Raw genomic sequence first — 17880 nt, 5'->3', positions numbered from 1 at the left:
CCTCCCAAAAGAAAAGAGAAAGAGAAAGAAGGAAGGATTGGCAGAAAGATTAGCTGCTGCTCTAATCTGGAGGAAAAGCCTTGCCTCAATCAGACTGAATTTATTACTTCCTGGCTGTCTACCCTAGAGCATGTTCGCCTAGTCTTGATAAGATTCAATTGTTAGTCACTGAGTTCTAGATAGTAAGTACTATTTTGTAGCCCTGTTAAAGGAGCCTCAGACTGAGGAATTGACTAAATGCCAGCTTCTACCCTCCAGGCCCGTACATGGATATGGTTGGTTATATGCTTCCTGGTCCTTGAAGCACAGAGTTCTGGCAGTCTTTCTCCTGAATTTAGTAGTCCAATCAAGATACAGTCATTCCAGGAATCACCTTGACCACGGTTAAGCGTGGGTCAGCAATAGGCATTATCCTGTGGCATCTGTTCTTAAGCTGCAAATTCAGTGAGGGGTTCCCAAGACATTTGGACAAAAGAATAAGTTTGCTCTATTGAGGCTCATACCTCATAACATTCCTAATGAAGGATCAAAGCAAAGAATCTCAACTCATCCCTCTGCTCGGCAGTGCCAGCTGGCTGAGGGATTTCCATACTTTGGGATTCATAAACAAGTCAGTGTAAAAATGAAATAAAATACTGTTTCCAGATTATAAATTTGTCAGGTAAGAATACTAGAACTACAAATAAGAAAGAAAAGGAAGGGGGTTGGGGATTTAGCTCAGTGGTAGAGCGCTTGCCTAGGTTCGGTCCCCAGCTCTGAAAAAAAGAAAAAGAAAAAGAAAAAAGAAGAAAAAGAAAAAAGAAAGAAAAGGAAGTAGTACCCCCCCACCCCCATCCCTGCACCTCACACACCCTTACACCAGCAGTTAATTAAATCCACACAGGCTTAACATCAGTAAATTCATGGGGTTGAAGCAGCAGCAATGGGATACAGTTGAGTGTGACAGGTTTCTTATTTACAGAAAGTCTAAGTAGTCTCAAGTTGAGATGGAGTATGGGCAGGAGGCTGGGTGTTCCAGATGTTAGGAAGTGACCTTGCTTCCCATATAGGGAAGAACTTCTATTTGTTTGTGGAGAGGTGGCTCTGCTCATCATAAGCTGATGAAGACATAATAAACAGGTTGCCCTTAGGGCTAATGTGGTGGAAATGTTTCTTTCCCCTTTAAATACCAGATTTAAAAATGAAATGTTTCAAATCGGTCTAAGTAAACATTTTTTCCTCAGGAAAAAACAAGATTGCATTTTATACTGCAACTGTGTTCCTTTCACATTGACTTCCTGTTTCTTTAGGCATCTGACTCTTCTGATCAATGTTTAAACTAGGCGTGAACAAACTCTATCCATACATAAGGAGAGAATCAATACATCAGGTTCTGTGGACCATAGTTCTCTTTTATAGCCACCTAGCTTCCCAGCTTTTCCAATGTAGCTCAAAAACAGTCATGGCAAATAAACACATGAATAAATTATCAAACAAACAAACAAATAGGCATGGTTGTATCTTAATGACACCATCTACAAAAATAGGAAACAAAAAAAGGCAAGAAAAATGGAGATCAAAGGGTTTAGATGTGGTCCTAAGAACTACAGTTCACTGACCTCTGCCTCCTGCTCTTGATAATGTGTGAACATAGACGATATCATGAGCTCCTAGGAAATGTATGATGCACCTGATGAATCTGATTGGCTAATTGACTAGACGAAGCTGTCTCCAAGCCATCATCTTAGATTTTCCAGCTGCAGTGTATAAGTCGGACTGCTGAACAAACAATGCTATTGATAGATGTCAAAATAGAGCAGAATTTTTTTAATAGTACAGTTTAGGAAAAATAATATTTTGAGAAAAGGCCTCAACTTAAAATCAGAAGAGTAAGTTGAGTGAACTGAGGAGAAATTCAAGCCTTGTCCCCCCCCTTCCCACCACCACTGTAAGCCCTAGCAAATTTGCATTCATATAGACACACATATGCAGTCATATACCGGCATGATAAATATACAGTCTTTAGCTGCGGACACTATGCCATGCCCAGGGCTCCCAAAAGCAGTGCAGAGAAAGCCTTCTTTCTCTTATATGACAACTAATAGGGAGTGTTTTTCCTAGGCATGTTGTAAGATGCACCTCATTGTGTATCCTGCCTGGAGCAACATGCAGGTGCAGAGTTCTGTTGTATTTTTCAGCTCTCCATTACAATGAGACAGCTCTGTCAACCTTTGACCTATCTACTCGTGGACATCCCAATCCTTGGAGATGCATAGTCCAAGTGTACGGACTTGCCCTGTCTCCAAGTAGGGAGATGAGACCTTCAAGCAGCATGTACTAGGTTCTGTTGGGTGTGCTAGTCATCCTAACCACATTGAACTCAACAGTCATCTATTGGCCCCGAGAGGATTCATGTTAACCTGTCACTGTGGAGGGAACTTCACCTGGTCTTCTGGTCCACTGCATGGGGTGGGTCAGAGTTCCTGCCATGCCACCTGCCCATTTGGGCAAATACTAAAATATCAGAGGCTACCCAAGTACATGGCAGCAGAAACATGTAATTTTTCTTTGTTTTGTAACAGTCCTTCTTCTCTGAGGCCACACTGACTTCCTTGTCCTTTCAGAAAATGACTCTTCTGATCAGTGTTTAAACCAAGTACGTACAAACTCTACCTGTAAAGAACAAGATAAACATTACATTCAGAGTCAAAAGAATTTAATATTCTAGTAGCTTCTCTCTTGAAACAATCATGCTCAGAATATAGCTTTTGTTTTTCTTTACCTGTTACTGTTTTTGGAAATAAAATTATTAAACTTAGGAAAACCCTATTGGGTTAGATACTTAGCAATTCATTTTTCTTCTTTCCTTAGCAGGTGCTAATAAGCTAAGACCCTATTATTTAGTTATGATCATATGATTGAGTTTGTTCATATGAATGGAATGTGGGTGAGGTAAATTATGTCCTTTCCAGGACAAATGAGTTGAGGCAGCTATTTCTATCATCCCACAATGCTCTCCTTCTATAGTAAGTAACCCCACAGCCGTAGTGTGATATATCAAAGCCATACCACAGAAACGGAATCTCTGACCCATATTGTGGAGAAGACCAAGACAGTAGAACTGCCCAAGGCTTAACATGAATGAGAAATACTTCCTATATTGGGCTGCTAAAATCTGAGAGCACATCTTGGCACGTGGATTTTCAGTTGTTTGTTGGAATGTAGAAAGAAGCCCAAATGAACTATGCATAAGAGGCAACCCACTGAGGAATATAGTCACAGGCTATCCACATGCTGTTCTGCCAAGCTATCTGAGCTGATGAGACACTAAGGAATGTTTGGGGGCTGACGTCTCAGAACAAATACTGAACAAATGAAACTCTTATAGGAGTAAAGCGGATGTGGACTTTTCTATACACAATTAAAGTGGGAAGCATTTTGTCAGTTTATATATTTTTGCTTTGTTTTCTATTTTTACCACAGATCATTAAAACTTCAGAAAGGATCGATTTCTTTTCAGAGAGCCATTTAAAAACTAGAACCAACTATATCCCAATACTGATTGAATGAGATTTTTAGACAGGTCCAATATTAGAAGCTGAGATCGCCAGAAACATCCAGGGGAAAGAGAATCCAATCAGCCATCTTGGGGCATATTTTATCCCCCAACAAGAACACACTTCACATGAAAATGTATGCAGGAACTGGCTTGATATTCTTACTCTCTTAAAGAATCCATTCTCACTGGAAAGCAGATGTCTAGGCCATTTTACCTTTTATCCAACATTTAATTTATCCAGTCTCCCTTGTTTTCATCCTAAGGTTTGCAGGTCAACATGACCTCAGAGTTTTTCACCCTTCCAGTGTTTATTGTAAATTTTAACTGGCATTTTCAATTTTATGCACTCATGAATTTGTATAATCACAAGATGGAATTGAAATTTTATGAGTTCACATAACAAATATTTTGTTCTAAAAGATGGGGCTTCTCTTGATAAACAAGAAAATTCACATATTTGTTTAAATATGAGTCCTAAATTCTAGGCTGCAGAACTTGATCAAAAAAGTACAAGCCATCCCTTGACATTGCTTCACAGACAGTCGTTCTTCTTGGGTCTTGTATTTATCATGCAGCACACAAAGGTCTAAAATAATATTTCCCTTATTTATTCTTTTATGCTTCTAGTTCCACACGTGTTTGAAAAAGTCATCAAAGATTTGTCAATTTCAGGTAACAAGAAAGCTAACTTTAAAACCAAGGAGTCAGAACTAGAAATTCATTGGCCACATCTGTGGGTTTTTAGGTGCATGTTTGACCGAGACTTCGCTAAGGAAATGAATCTATTTCCTCTACTCTTTAATTGAAAGGTGCTTTGATTGAGTATTTGCCAGAACAACAATTGGAAACTTAGGAGTTCAGAAAGCTTCTTTTTTTTTTAACCCTTTGACCACTTTGCATTACAGAAGCCATAAAAATAAATTCAGGAAAACCACGTGGGAAGAGAAAGATCTAGCCAGTCTCTAGTTGTTCCAGATACTCAGATGAAATCAGCTACTTTGGAATATGTGAGTGAAGCCATTTCAAGTGTCCTGGACCAGGCCAAGCCAAGCCAACCCTTGAGTTCATTTGCATGAGTGACCCATAACTGGTACCATATGGACCAGAAGAACCATAAGAAATAAACAGAGCCAATGCTTGGAATGTCAATAGTGAAATAAATGTTGACTTTTAAGATTATGTTTTGGAATAGATTCCTACAGTTACAGGTAACTCTAAATTCCTCTCATCTGTTCATGTTTATAGGGGACTTCTATGGACTATTCCTTTTAATATAACTTTTGTCTTTTTAAGGCGATATTTCTATAAACCATAATTTTGTGTGTCTTTCATTCCTACTAATCATGTTTCTTTCAGATTTATGCATATGTGGGGAATGTCTTTTGCAAGTAAACTCTTCTCTGTGTGTTTTGCATTTTAGAAAAGCCCAGTTACATATACGTTGGAAAGGAATACGAACCAAACACTGTCCTGGATAGCCACTAACAAAATGGCTCCCACTGCTTATTAGAGATCCCATAATGCATTGGCATCTCTTTGGGTATGTCTATTTTGCAATTTGGTGAAAGGGATATGATAGATGCTCACACTTTGTCCTTGTTCAGTGTACTAGGATACACAAGCTTTATAAAAAGTATTTTGATATATAGAATCAATTTCTGATGAAAATGACAATGACATGTGTTTAGAATAAATTTTGCTGAGAAGTCTGGCAAATTTAGGGGCTTTTGGATGTTTGTCTCATTTTACAAAATATGCAGAGTGAAACAAGGCCAGTTACACTTGGTTTGTGAATCACAGGGCAAGGAAAATCCTGGTTATGTCATCCCAAATTAGACAAACAGAAACTTAAACCACTGTAAATGTCAATCACCCTTTTGAGGATGAGAAAGATTTAGAAGGTAACCAATTGGCACATAATTAAAAATTGATAATGAAAAGATACAAGACTGGCAGGTGTCAGTGCCCACATTCTCCTGTATGAATCCCTCCCTTAAGGGAGTTGTTGCTGGTGAACTCAGACATATTATTATTAAAAAATGTGGGTCATTTTTTTCCATATCTTCCAACTTATCAAAAGAAAATGAAGACAAAGGCTTTGCTATGAAATACAGGTCTGACGTGCTCCACTATGTTCATTGCAGCCTTATTTATAATAGCCAGAAGCTGGAAAGAACCCAGATGCCCTTCAACAGAGGAATGGATACAGAAAATGTGGTACATCTACACAATGGAATATTACTCAGCTATCAAAAACAACAACTTTATGAAATTAAGTAGGCAAATGGTTGGAACTGGAAAATATCATCCTGAGTGAGCTAACCCAATCACAGAAAGACATACATGGTATGCACTCATTGATAAGTGGCTATTAGCCCAAATGCTTGAATTACCCTAGATGCCTAGAACAAATGAAACTCAAGACGGATGATCAAAATGAATGAATTTCACTCCTTCTTTAAAAGGGGAACAAGAATACCCTTGGCAGGGAAGAGAGAAGCAAAGATTAAAACAGAGACTGAAGGAACACCCATTCAGAGCCTGCCCCACATGTGGCCCATACATATACAGCCACCCAATTAGACAAGATGGATGAAGCAAAGAAGTGCAGACCGACAGGAGCCGGATGTAGCTCGCTCCTGAGAGACACAGCCAGAATACAGCAAATACAGAGGCAAATGCCAGCAGCAAACCACTGAACTGAGAATAGGACCCCGTTGAAGGAATCAGAGAAAAAAAACTGGAAGAGCTTGAAGGGCTCGAGACCCCATATGTACAACAATGCCAAGCAACCAGAGCTTCCAGGGACTAAGCCACTACCTAAAGACTATACATGGACTGACCCTGGACTCTGACCTCATAGGTAGCAATGAATATCCTAGTAAGAGCACCAGTGGAAGGGAAGCCCTGGGTCCTGCTAAGACTGAACCCCCAGTGAACTAGACTGTTGGGGGAGGGCGGCAATGGGGGGAGGGGGGAGGAACACCCATAAGGAAGGGGGGAGGGGGAGGGGATGTTTGCCCGGAACCGGAAAGGGAATAACACTTTCGAAATGTATATAAGAAATACTCAAGTTAATTAAAAAAAAGAAAGAAAGAAAAAGAAATACAGGTCTGTCCTGATTTCTACATCTTTAGTCAACAGGTCTCTGGCTATGTCTTGCCTCTGTTATTTTCTTCCTCTCTTTTGGATGTTGCTTTAGATTAGCTGTCAACACACACACACACACACACACACACACACACACACACACACACACACATCCATTTCTAACATCAACTTGTTCTGCTTCAATCATACTTTACCTCTAGCTCTTCTCCAGTTGAACCCAATCAACCAGTTGATTTTTTTTCTAGCAGTCGTATGGAAATCTGAACCCCTGGCCCAGTGGGTAAAGGCACTTGCTGTGTGTGTTAGCATCTTTGCAATTGCTAGGCAGCTCAAGGAAGAAAATGTCTGTGTTGGCTTACAGTTCTAGGTAGAGTTACAGTCCATCTAGATAGGGAGACATGGAAACAGAAGTACAAGGTTTCCAGGAAGAGGAACAAGAGCAGGAAGTGGGCGAGGCTGTCAAACATCAAAGTTCACCTCCAGTGACATGCTTCCTTCAGCAAGCTATCACCTGCTAAAGTTTCCATAACTTTCCCAAACATCGCCAACACCAGAAGAACCAAGGGTTCAAACAATGGCAGACATTTCTCATTCAATCCACACTGTACGAGCCCTACAGACTCAGTTTGATTGACATCTGACCTCCACGTGCATGCTGGGGCATGTGCCAGTAACCCCTCCCCAATTGCGTACACACGCATACACGATAATAGTAAATTTAAAAAGTCAAACCTGGCTTCTTCATAATCACCTGAGAGTATTCTTTAAATACAGATGCCTGGCTTCTCTCTTAGACTTTCAGAGCCAGTAGGTTTGGGGTGGGAGCAACTATCTATGTGTCTGATAAGCAACATGTTCCCAGCATCTCTGAGGGCTATTTTTCTGGAGACCACCTTTTATGTTCCACCCTTCTACTATAGGCTTTTTTATTTGACATGATTCATGAAAATTATACTTGAATCTCATTTGTAACTATTGCTTTACCAAACCCTCCTGTATCATTGAGAATATGTCAGTTCTTGTTTGTTTGTTTGTTTGTTTTTCTTGTTTTGAGACAAGGTCTCTGTATCGAGTTCTGGCTGTCCTGCAACTCTCTATGTAGACTACCCTGGCCTCAAACTCACAGAAATCCACCTGTTTCTGCCTCTCTCCCTACTGCTGGGATTCAAGGCACCTGCCACAACATCCAGCTTATGTTAAGTTCTTATTCTGTCTCCACAATGATTGCTATTTTGTCTAATATGAGCTGTTGGGGTCTTTAAATTATCTGCTTTTCTTTTGCTACACATAAATTCTCTCATATCCGTATATAAACTCTAGTATAAATATTAGTGCCAACATCCTACTCAAATGCTTAGCCACTCTTCTGAGATCTACTTTCCTGTAGTATATCATCAATATACGCCCAAAGGAAAGGACAGGGTATACTAGCTTGTCTCCTTCCTGGTGATTTAGAAAATGGATTGAAAGGTGCATCTAGGGAGTTTACCTGATACTCGCAACTGCCCCAATACCTTTCTGTGAATCTTCATGTCGATTGAAGGTCATTTCCAAACAGCACGCCACACTGCATTTTCTGTCCACAGATGCTTGCCTATCATCACACCAGCACTGGCTTCCTATCGTCCTCTCACTCTTCTTCACCTGGGCGCAGCTCACAAATTCCTGAGTTTTCTTCTGAAAGTTTCAGTCTACAAGGAGATACAAAAAGGAGTTGTCTGCATAATGAGATAGCATTGAGGTGTCTGGAGAGTCTGGAGCCACTATGTCAAAGAGTGGTGGCTGAGCTGCCTTTGAATGCCTGGGACTGATTCAGCTACAGCATCAGTCACAAAAGTCAGACTGTGTCAAACTAACCAAGAGCCCCAAATAGCCTTAGTGACTTAAAGTCAAAGAAGCCTCACATTCTTGGTTTTGCAATTTTAAGTCTGTAGAGGTCTCTTTGTCCACACCCCCCTTATACAGTGGCTTGGGGTGGTCACCCAGTACCCAATCCATATTCTTTGGAATTCTTAGATCATTGTATAAAGAAACCAAAGACAGCCTTTGGAGATAGAGAGATCACACAGAGAAAACAAATAAATGAACAAACCAATAAAATAGAGGTCCAGAAAGACTAACTAGCCTATCAGTGGCAGAGAGCTGGATGGGGCCATGATCCACCCAACCACTAGCAGTTAAGTTGCCCACTTACTATGGGCCTTGAAGGAGCATCCTGCTGGAGCAGTAGGAAATCTGGCACAAATGAGGAGAACCAGAGCCAAGCTATAGAATCGAAGCTAAAAAAAATGTTGCTATTTTAAGCCCACACCCTTTAAGGTGGTTTGTTATGCAGCAAAAACACATCTGGGAACAACACTAATCATCAATTTGAGGACATAATCATCTTTTTTTATATTGGCCTCCAATCCTTTCATGTCTGGTCTTACCCAACACCATCTAAATGTTCTTAATGAAAAGGCTGCATTTTTACATTTTTACAAGTATTCCCTAAAAGCACCATGAGTAGTGCTGAATGCGATGTGGGAGCTCACTTTATTTTCAGTAAATTAAATAATGTCTTCATAATTCCCTGGCCAGGATAAAATATGCATTAGAAGAAAGAGAAGATATTAAAATACCAACGTCGTCTAAAAGTATCCTGGTGGCATTTGTTCTCATTAATTACAACAGCCTTCTGGGTAATGGAAACACCGTCCTGACTTCTAAAGAAATGCCAGCATAACTGTTCTATGACTCCTCCTTTGAGCATGACAAAGCTTGTGCTAAAAATAAAGTATGGCCTACACAGATACCGTGAAGCAATGTGTGAATTCGAACCAGTTAGCAAATGCTAAAAATTCTTCAGTAGAGGTGGGTGAGTGTCACACAGATAAACAGGTAGATAGACAGACAGATGATAGGCACTTAGATAGGTGAGACATACAGCCAAGCATATACAGATAGATAATTTCTCATTTATTAGCTCCTCTTTCTACCTCTTCCTGTGACAGACTTAGTGCACAGTGAAAATCCTTTGTGCTCTTGAGCATGTGCCTCAAGGTGCCTTGTGGGAGGAATGCAGGGAATGGGTGGCAGTCTATTTCTGAAATTTTTTTGGAATACCAAATTGCCAACGTTTGAGTAAAATGGCATCATTATATGTACGTCAACATTTTCTCATTAAAAATATTTACCACTTTAACTAGAACAGTGAGAGTAGAAACAGAAAGTACAGTTCACCCTTTAAACAAGCAAAATTTCTAAGTACTCAAAAAAAAAAGTAGATAAAAGAATCTAATCTATAGCTTCCTTTCTACAACCACGGTGATGCAGTAACGGTCAGGCAGTGTGGCTGCTGTATGAACCACCACCTGATTCTTTTCTCCTGTTATTCTCTTTCCCTGTTGACTATATTATAACACACAGACAACCCTTACTGCACATCGAAGGGATTATAACCTCTACTCCGATGTATTTAATGTGTTTAAAAACAAACACTTATATGCACAGCCTAGGAGTTCTTATTGTCCTGTAGAAGGATTTGACTAATTGGCCTAAAGTAGATGGCAGGGCTTTGTTGGTGTGACAGTTCAGAGTCTTGATTCATTCGTCAAGTGTTTAAGTATTGTACAATGCAGTAACCATGTAATGGATACCATTGAAAGCACCCAGCACACTAATGTGTAGCCAAGAGCAAGTCAACAATTTCCCGAAGTTCAGTCATTCCCTTATCCCCATATCTACAAGGCAAGAAATGAGTTGAACCCCATGCCCTACCTGGCACTTTTGTGAGATCAAACCTCTGCTCATTGCTTGCACAACCTAGGCATGTATAAGACCACAAGAGTAATGTCCCTGACCTTAATTCAGCCTTGAGAATCTCAAAAAATATAGAGAATCCCTTCCCACTATGTTAACCAGTACATAGCCATGTGAGCTATTGAGCTCAAAATACATGAACCTGAGATTAGCTGTGAATGTATACTATACAGCAGATTTCAAATAACATTATAGAGAATAAGAAAAAGAAGAAAAGAACTTCAGCAATATTTTGGTGTTGATGGTCTGGTAAAATCAGAAGGTCCCTTGAAGAGTATTAGGTAGAAGAAATACTTTACTAAAATTCATTTCTCCTGTTCCTTTTGATTTTACTTCAACTAGTTAGATTGAAACTGTCCCCTTTACCTGTGCTGTTGTTGTTGTTGTTGTTGTGCGATGCTGATTCAGGTGGTGAGTGCTGAAGTAGAAGCAGGGCTTGGAATAGCTATGATCAGTTTGAATTTTGTGCTAATTAGCTCAAGGTAAATGAAACAGTTTGAGGACTTAAATTCTAAAGGCAGGCATGCTGGTCTATACGTGTAAATCTAGGACTCAGATGGCTGAAGCAGGAGCATTGCAAATTCACTCCAGTCTGGGCCTAATAATAAGACCCACTTCTAAGAAAGAAAAAAAGAAGGAAAAAATTGAGTATGTTCTTTTCCCAAAAGGTCCCTTTGTACTATCTGCCATCTGTACTGGGAGAAAAGCCTGATTCACAGTCTACGTTGCTAGGGTGTAAGCATTTGGTTAAGTTGCCACTCCAGAGCCTCCATTGCTGTGTTAAGCTAGAAGAGCTGCCCAGCTCGGACCTTGCGTACTGGATCCTCAGCTCAGCTATCGCAATGCTCTGAGTGTCCCTCATAACCCTTTGCTGCAGTCTCACTCACCAGCACACAATGCTGGGAAATGGGGAAGCCAGGGAGGACTCCTTCTGCAACTGGAAGCTTGTGGGAGTAGGTTCTGGCCTGCTCTGTCACTGAGAACATGGAGTCACCTCCCCGGGTAGTCACTCTGTTCTGCCCTGTGAGGATTTCCAGTTCCCCTCTCCCCTTCTGCCTTTACCATGTGATGACGCCACGTCTTGCTGACACTGCACACTAGATGGTCCTGGACTTCACATTCTCTAGAAATGTGAAAAGTTCATTTCAGTCTTTTGTACACTTCCCACTCTTGGGCATTCTGTCCTAACAGCACAAAATGGATGAAGACAACAGATGCAGAAATGAAGAGCATACACAAGAAAAAACACTAAGACATTAGTGGGAATTGAAGTCTCGACTATTGTATCCTGTTGCTTTTAATATGACTCCTTATAGCTCAAGTTTATGTGGTTGGTTTTAGTAAAAGCTGTGTATAATAACTGACATGCCAACACCAACAAATCTTAAATATCTAATTGCTAGTACTCTCTAGCCCTTCACCACTAAAGTCATTCACTTGGAAATCAGATAGAAAGGAAACAGAATTTCTAAGATGCGGGAGGGGAAGAACACATCCAAAAAGGCCTCATTGGTAGTCACCCAGGTGTGCACGTCTCAGGCTTGGTCAATGGTTGTCATCTAAGGAGACCTAGCCTTGCAATGATTAGAGAAAGAGACTTAGCTGATTCTTGTGCTATTAATCTTGACCTTGCATGCACCACCTCAGTGACAAGACCATCATCCGTGGGAGCTCTCCAAGAGGGTAGTCAGCAACTATCAGGAAGTTCCTCCTGGAAACTAACCCAGAAGTCCCTTCTGCTGCAATGGTGGCTCGGTCCTCTTGAGTGAAGGTGGAAACAGCTGGTCACCGTCCTCTGCATTATAACTCTTCACGTGAGGAAATGAAACACCCCCAAATCAGCCCCCAAATCTGTTCAGCTGTAAAAATAGGCATTCCTTGAGCAAAAACAAACAATAAAGTAAAAGGAGTCAGGGAGGAGAGACACACTGCATATTTCACTATAGGGAAACACCTTGGCCAGGTTATATACCCTCTCAGCATTCACTGATCAAAGGCACATGTTCCATGGAAACAAATTAAGGGGTGACACAGACAGGACTATTAATGAAACAGTTACTGGTTGGGACTATTTTGCAGAACATCCTTAAGCAGGTGGCATGCTGGACTTTCTCCCGTGATAAGATTGTAGGATCTTGGCAAAAGTGCACATTGTTTCGTGTACTGATGCCACACTCGTTACAATCAAGGTGTTTTTATGGAAAAGAATTCAATAACCAAAGTAGCTGAGGAAGCCACATCATAGGTGGCACAAGCAGGCTGGCAGAAATGGAAATGCCAAGCTCTGTTCAAAGGAAACCTCTCCACAGAGTCATACTATGCTGCTTATTTCTCTGAGCCTTGCCGGGAGGTGTTTTCTGTGATCTACTTTTGTTCAAGGACTCTAGGAGTTCTTAGATGTCCTTGTTGAATACCAGGGACCACCTCCTCTGTGGATGTTTGCTGGCTAGACTCCTGTTCTTTGAAAAGAGTTTTCAAAATATTAGGAGGTAGTGGGCAAAATCCCCTTTGCCCATGGCTGTATAATTCAACTTAGGCTGTTCATGCTGCTAGTGTTTCTACAGCTCTCCCACCACTGTGCAAAGGCTTACCCTTTATAAGTAGACATGGGAAAATGGCAGCCAGTGCTCCAGCTCCAAGTCCAGTTACGTCTTAAAATTGGCAACTTGGAGTTAAACCCCGTGCCCTAACTTTTCTAGAGCCTCTTGTTCTGGGTCATCTTCTAGTAAGAGGGCTAGTGTCCCTATTGAGGGAGACATCCCTCTGGATAGAGTGGTTCTCCTCACTGCAGTCCCCATTGCTTTTTAACCGTTTTGTATGTTTCTAGACTTTCTTCTGTTAAGAATATTCCTGGAGTACTTAAGAAAGAAGAGGCAAAGCCTCGTTCTGCATCAAGAGTTAACTTGATTCTTGAGCATAACCAATTTTGTAAAGCAGCTAAACAGGGATGCTGGGGAAACTGTACTTGTTTGGAGCCCAGATGGTGGCTTTCTTTTCATGCACTAAATCAGGGTCTGCCTCAGTGTGCTGAGCTTAAAGGTCTGGGAAATAATGCCAATGAGCTTCTTGTGAAGTTCAAAGATGGCCTTTAGAAGTTTCTCCCTTTTATCTAGGATTTTCATTTGCACATGTATTCATATATGCATACGCACGTATGCACATGTATGCTCATGCAAATAAAGGCCTGAAGTTGAACTCAGTCATCTCTCTCTCTCTCTCTCTCTCTCTCTCTCTCTCTCTCTCTCGCGCGCGCGCGCGCACCTTATCTTTTGAGAGAGCGCATCTCCCTGAAGTTAGAGCTCAGAGATAAAGCTAGACTGGTTGACCAATGAGTTCCATGGATCCTTCATTTGTCTGCCTTCTATCCCTCCACACCACACTAAAGGTACATTTATACAGTGTCCCGCACAGATTTTTATGTAGGTGCTTGGGTCCCCATGCCTTCACAGAAAGCATTTTGTTCACTGACCTATCATTGCAGTCACTATTATTTATGTTTTAAACATTATAATATGTTAGTTTGGAAGATTAAAAATAAAAGATGTCTCTCAGCCACTGTAGTTCTATGGATCTCTTTAAGTAGCACTATTGCTCAGTAATCATGCCAAGATAAGGAGTAGGTATCTACATGCATTTGCATCAAATGTTATACACAAATGAAGTTGTCTATGCCCATTTTCACTTCACAATATTGGACTATTTCTTCCTGACTCTATCCTGCTCCTTTCGTTTCAAAAAAAGATCTTAGTATGTAGCCATGGTTAGCCTGAAACTAACCTGAGTGTCTCTGCCTCCCAAAAGCTGAGATTAAAGGAGTACATCACCACAGCTGGTCCATTCTTGTTCAAAAGTGGTATTTCCACAGCTTTCATATGAGAATGATGCACATTCATCCTAGCTCACTCAAGTAATGAAACATTAAAAATAAAATTTAAAATTACGTGGGATCATTTTCCCCCAGAAACAAAGGCCACTTACTTTTGAAGATCTTCCTTGTGGGCATCTTTCTATGTCTATACAGATGGAGAAAAGGGGAGGGAAGGATGGATGATTGGACGAAGGAAGAGAAGATGAACAGTAGATTAATAATCAATATGTGTGTCCTGTGAGTCAGGTTCCATTTCAAAACAGAAGCTTTATCTGCTATTTGTCTTGACTTCAAAGTTGAAGGGGGGAAAAAGGCAAGGAGCGATTCAACTCCAGAAAGAAAAGAACAAGACGCTTCTTCACAAAATCGATCATCCCTCAACTATTGCTTAAAAGAACAATGTGCAAACATAGCCCCTAGATAGTATCTATTGTCTGTTCTGATGGAAGAATGTGGAAATGTGCATTCCTTGTTTTATTGTGTATATTATTTTTTATATTTTAGTTTTATGACACTTACATTCTGTTCTGTAACAGCAACTTCAATGGTTCCTTGGCTTTTACTGCTATTAAATAACACGAATGTTTACCATCAGTAACGTTTTATCACAGCGACCCTGGTTCACGGTTTCCTGTTGAGTCTCTCATTGGCTGATGGGATTAAACGCTGTGATGCTTCGTTTGTTTGCTTATTCAAGAAAGCTTGTGCTGTTCCGTGGTTGGAATGCTTTAAGGACAACTAGCCCACATTCTCCTTAGCATCTCGTGGACTTCACACTCTGTATGAGTTTCACACTCTGGTATGGAGTGTTCTCCGTATAGACTTTTAAGAAAATTCTGGTTTCTTTGCAATGCATGATTGTGTTTTCTGTTCAGGAGCCCGCAAAGGTTCAATTTTTTTCTACTTCTGTGTTTGAAGGCCTTGATTAGGCATTATATTGATGCTGATTTTTTATGCCATGTGTGCCTTGAACAACATGTACCCTCAACTGGAAAGAGTCAAGTGCTAGGGAGAATTCTGAGAAAATGAAAGCAGGGCAAGGTTGGTAACACGTTCAAAGTTCACAGAGCTGGCAACAGAGTCAATACTGAAATCAGATTGTCTATATCCATACCCCATTCCTTGTCCATTGCAGTAGATTTTCTTGAGGACGAAGGATGCTCATCATCTAGACTCTCAGCCAGTTATTGAGAGGATTAATTGTATTTTCTGCAAAAATGTATACACTCAGTATGTCCTGGCCGGGGTAATGCAGACAGTCCCCATCACAGTACACCACTGTCTACTAAAAGGACAGAGAGGAACTGTTTATTGGGGTGCTGCATGACTTTGGAATAAGAGAAAGGAGATGAGGAATAAAATAGAAAGACAAAGGTAAAGTTTTTTAAATATGGAAATAAAACAAATGAATGGGAAACAAACAAATGAATAAACAAACAAACAGAAAGCCCCAAACAAGAACAAGAAAATGGAGGCAGTTATGGCTGCCTGAGTGACTTGCTGCTGCTACTGTCTGTGCCAAGGAGAGCAAGACAGGCCTCACCATCACTTCCTCCCCAGATGAGATTGGCCCCAACTGTAGCTTTCCCTGACGATACCGGGTTTCCTCAGTATCTGGACTCTGCAAGTCCCACCCCAAACTGTATATAGTATGTGTGGACTTAACAAAGTTAGTCCTCTCGTAAGTCAGTGGCAGGCAGTGAGGGGATGTTTAGTGTGCCTGATCAGGGTCTGTACCCAGCTCTCTACAGACATGAGTGACTGATCCAATTTGATATTGTTATGTGACACTATTTCTGGTAGTATGTGAACAAACATCTACTTACTTCAGATATGGAACCTACAGCAGACCACTGTAAGGTTATCAGCAAAGTCCAACCCTTTAACAGTGAGTTTTATTGGGTTACTTTCAGGGATATGAAATGACTCAAAGCCCACCCCACCATGGGTCACAGCTTGTGGAAATGTGAAATCTGCAGTACACTGCACAGTCTGCAGGCATTTCAGAGATCCAAGAATGTCGTTCCAACCCAGGTCAGTTGGTTTGAACCTCTTTAGGCTAGTTTGGCTTGTTTTGGTTTCTTCCTATTGGTTTAACTGCTCTGAACCTCTCCAGGGTAGCTCAGCTAGTTAGAGTGTTCTAAGAAGTTGGGTTGCTCTCTGTCTCTTTCCACTGGTGTGACTGGTACAAGTTTTTATGGATTATATATATTGTGGAAGGAGCAGCCTAGTGAATCTGGTCAGTTTCAGGAACTTCCTGAAACCTTTAAGTTATTTATTCTCTGTGCTTAATTCCTTCCCTGCGGGATAGAATGTTTCAACTCCCTCTAGCTCAGTGTTCTCAACTTGTGGGTCATGACTTCTTTAGGAGTCTAATGACCCTTTGACATGGGTCACATATTAGATATCCTGCATATCACATATTTACATTGTTCTTCATAACAGTGGCAAAATGACAGTTATGAGAAGTAAAGGAAATAATTGTGGTCACAATAACATAAAGAACTTTATTAAAGGATCACAGCATTAGAAAGGTTGAGAACCACTGCTATAGAACATGGGGAGTCTTAAGAGCTTCCATCCAGGATGAAGATCGATCTCAGGAAATTGCCACACAACAGATATCCTGACACCTCCACCTTCACAACTGCTCCTTGACTTGATATTTTCTCTACAAAAGGTCATTTATGGCCAGAAAAGGTAAACTGGCCAGCCTCTTCTGTATTAAGAGAACACAGTAGATTCTCCACGATGGAAGATGCTTTGGGGAAGAGTAAGTATGCCCCTCGTTTGTCCATGAGCAGTCATTTCCTTTTAGATTGGTGAAATACAAAGAGTATTTAGAGTACAAGGGATATGGAGGCCCAGAACAAAGACCGCTGGAGATGTGGGAACATGGGCAGAGCGATACCAGCAGGATACTGCTGCCATCATGGATGCCCTGGCCAGGTCTTCTTTCCTGAGCGTGTGCTCTCACTACCCCAGCTGTTGCCATGGCTAGTGCCTCTTAACCTACCTCTTGTCCCACCTTCTCCAGAGTTGCTATGACTTGTCAGGAGCCACATTCCCCAGCAGTTTCTGCCCCCTACTTAGGGCAATGCATACATAATGACACTCTGAGTCAGGAACATAAAAAAGCAGTTTCTTGACACAAAGTTCTGACTGTTACTGGGGCACAATGCATGATCCCATGTGCCTGTGCCCCACGGGCCCAGGCTGAAGCTGGATCAAGGAGACCACATGCTCACTCACCTCTAATCCCTGCCCCTCCTGCTCCTGTGTCCCCACCCCAACACTCCTTCAGTAAATCACACATATCTGACTTTTCATCGCAGACTCTTCTTCTAAAGAGGCCACTCGAAGGCAGGCAGGATGCACATTACCCAGGGAAGGAAGAAACTAATTCACCAGCCACTTAGCCTGAAGGAGATTTTGCTCCCAGAATAACCCAGACTCTCCCACATCTTTCTCATTTCCTCTGCCAATGTTTGAGGCAGAAAAAGGGTGTGTGCGATGTGAGTTCATTCCATGGTCCTACTAGCACTACTATAAAGGGTCTCTA

Source organism: Rattus rattus, chromosome 5 (assembly GCF_011064425.1).
Source record: "Rattus rattus isolate New Zealand chromosome 5, Rrattus_CSIRO_v1, whole genome shotgun sequence".
Classification (NCBI taxonomy): Eukaryota; Metazoa; Chordata; class Mammalia; order Rodentia; family Muridae; genus Rattus; species Rattus rattus.
Note: the sequence above shows the minus strand (reverse complement) of the source record.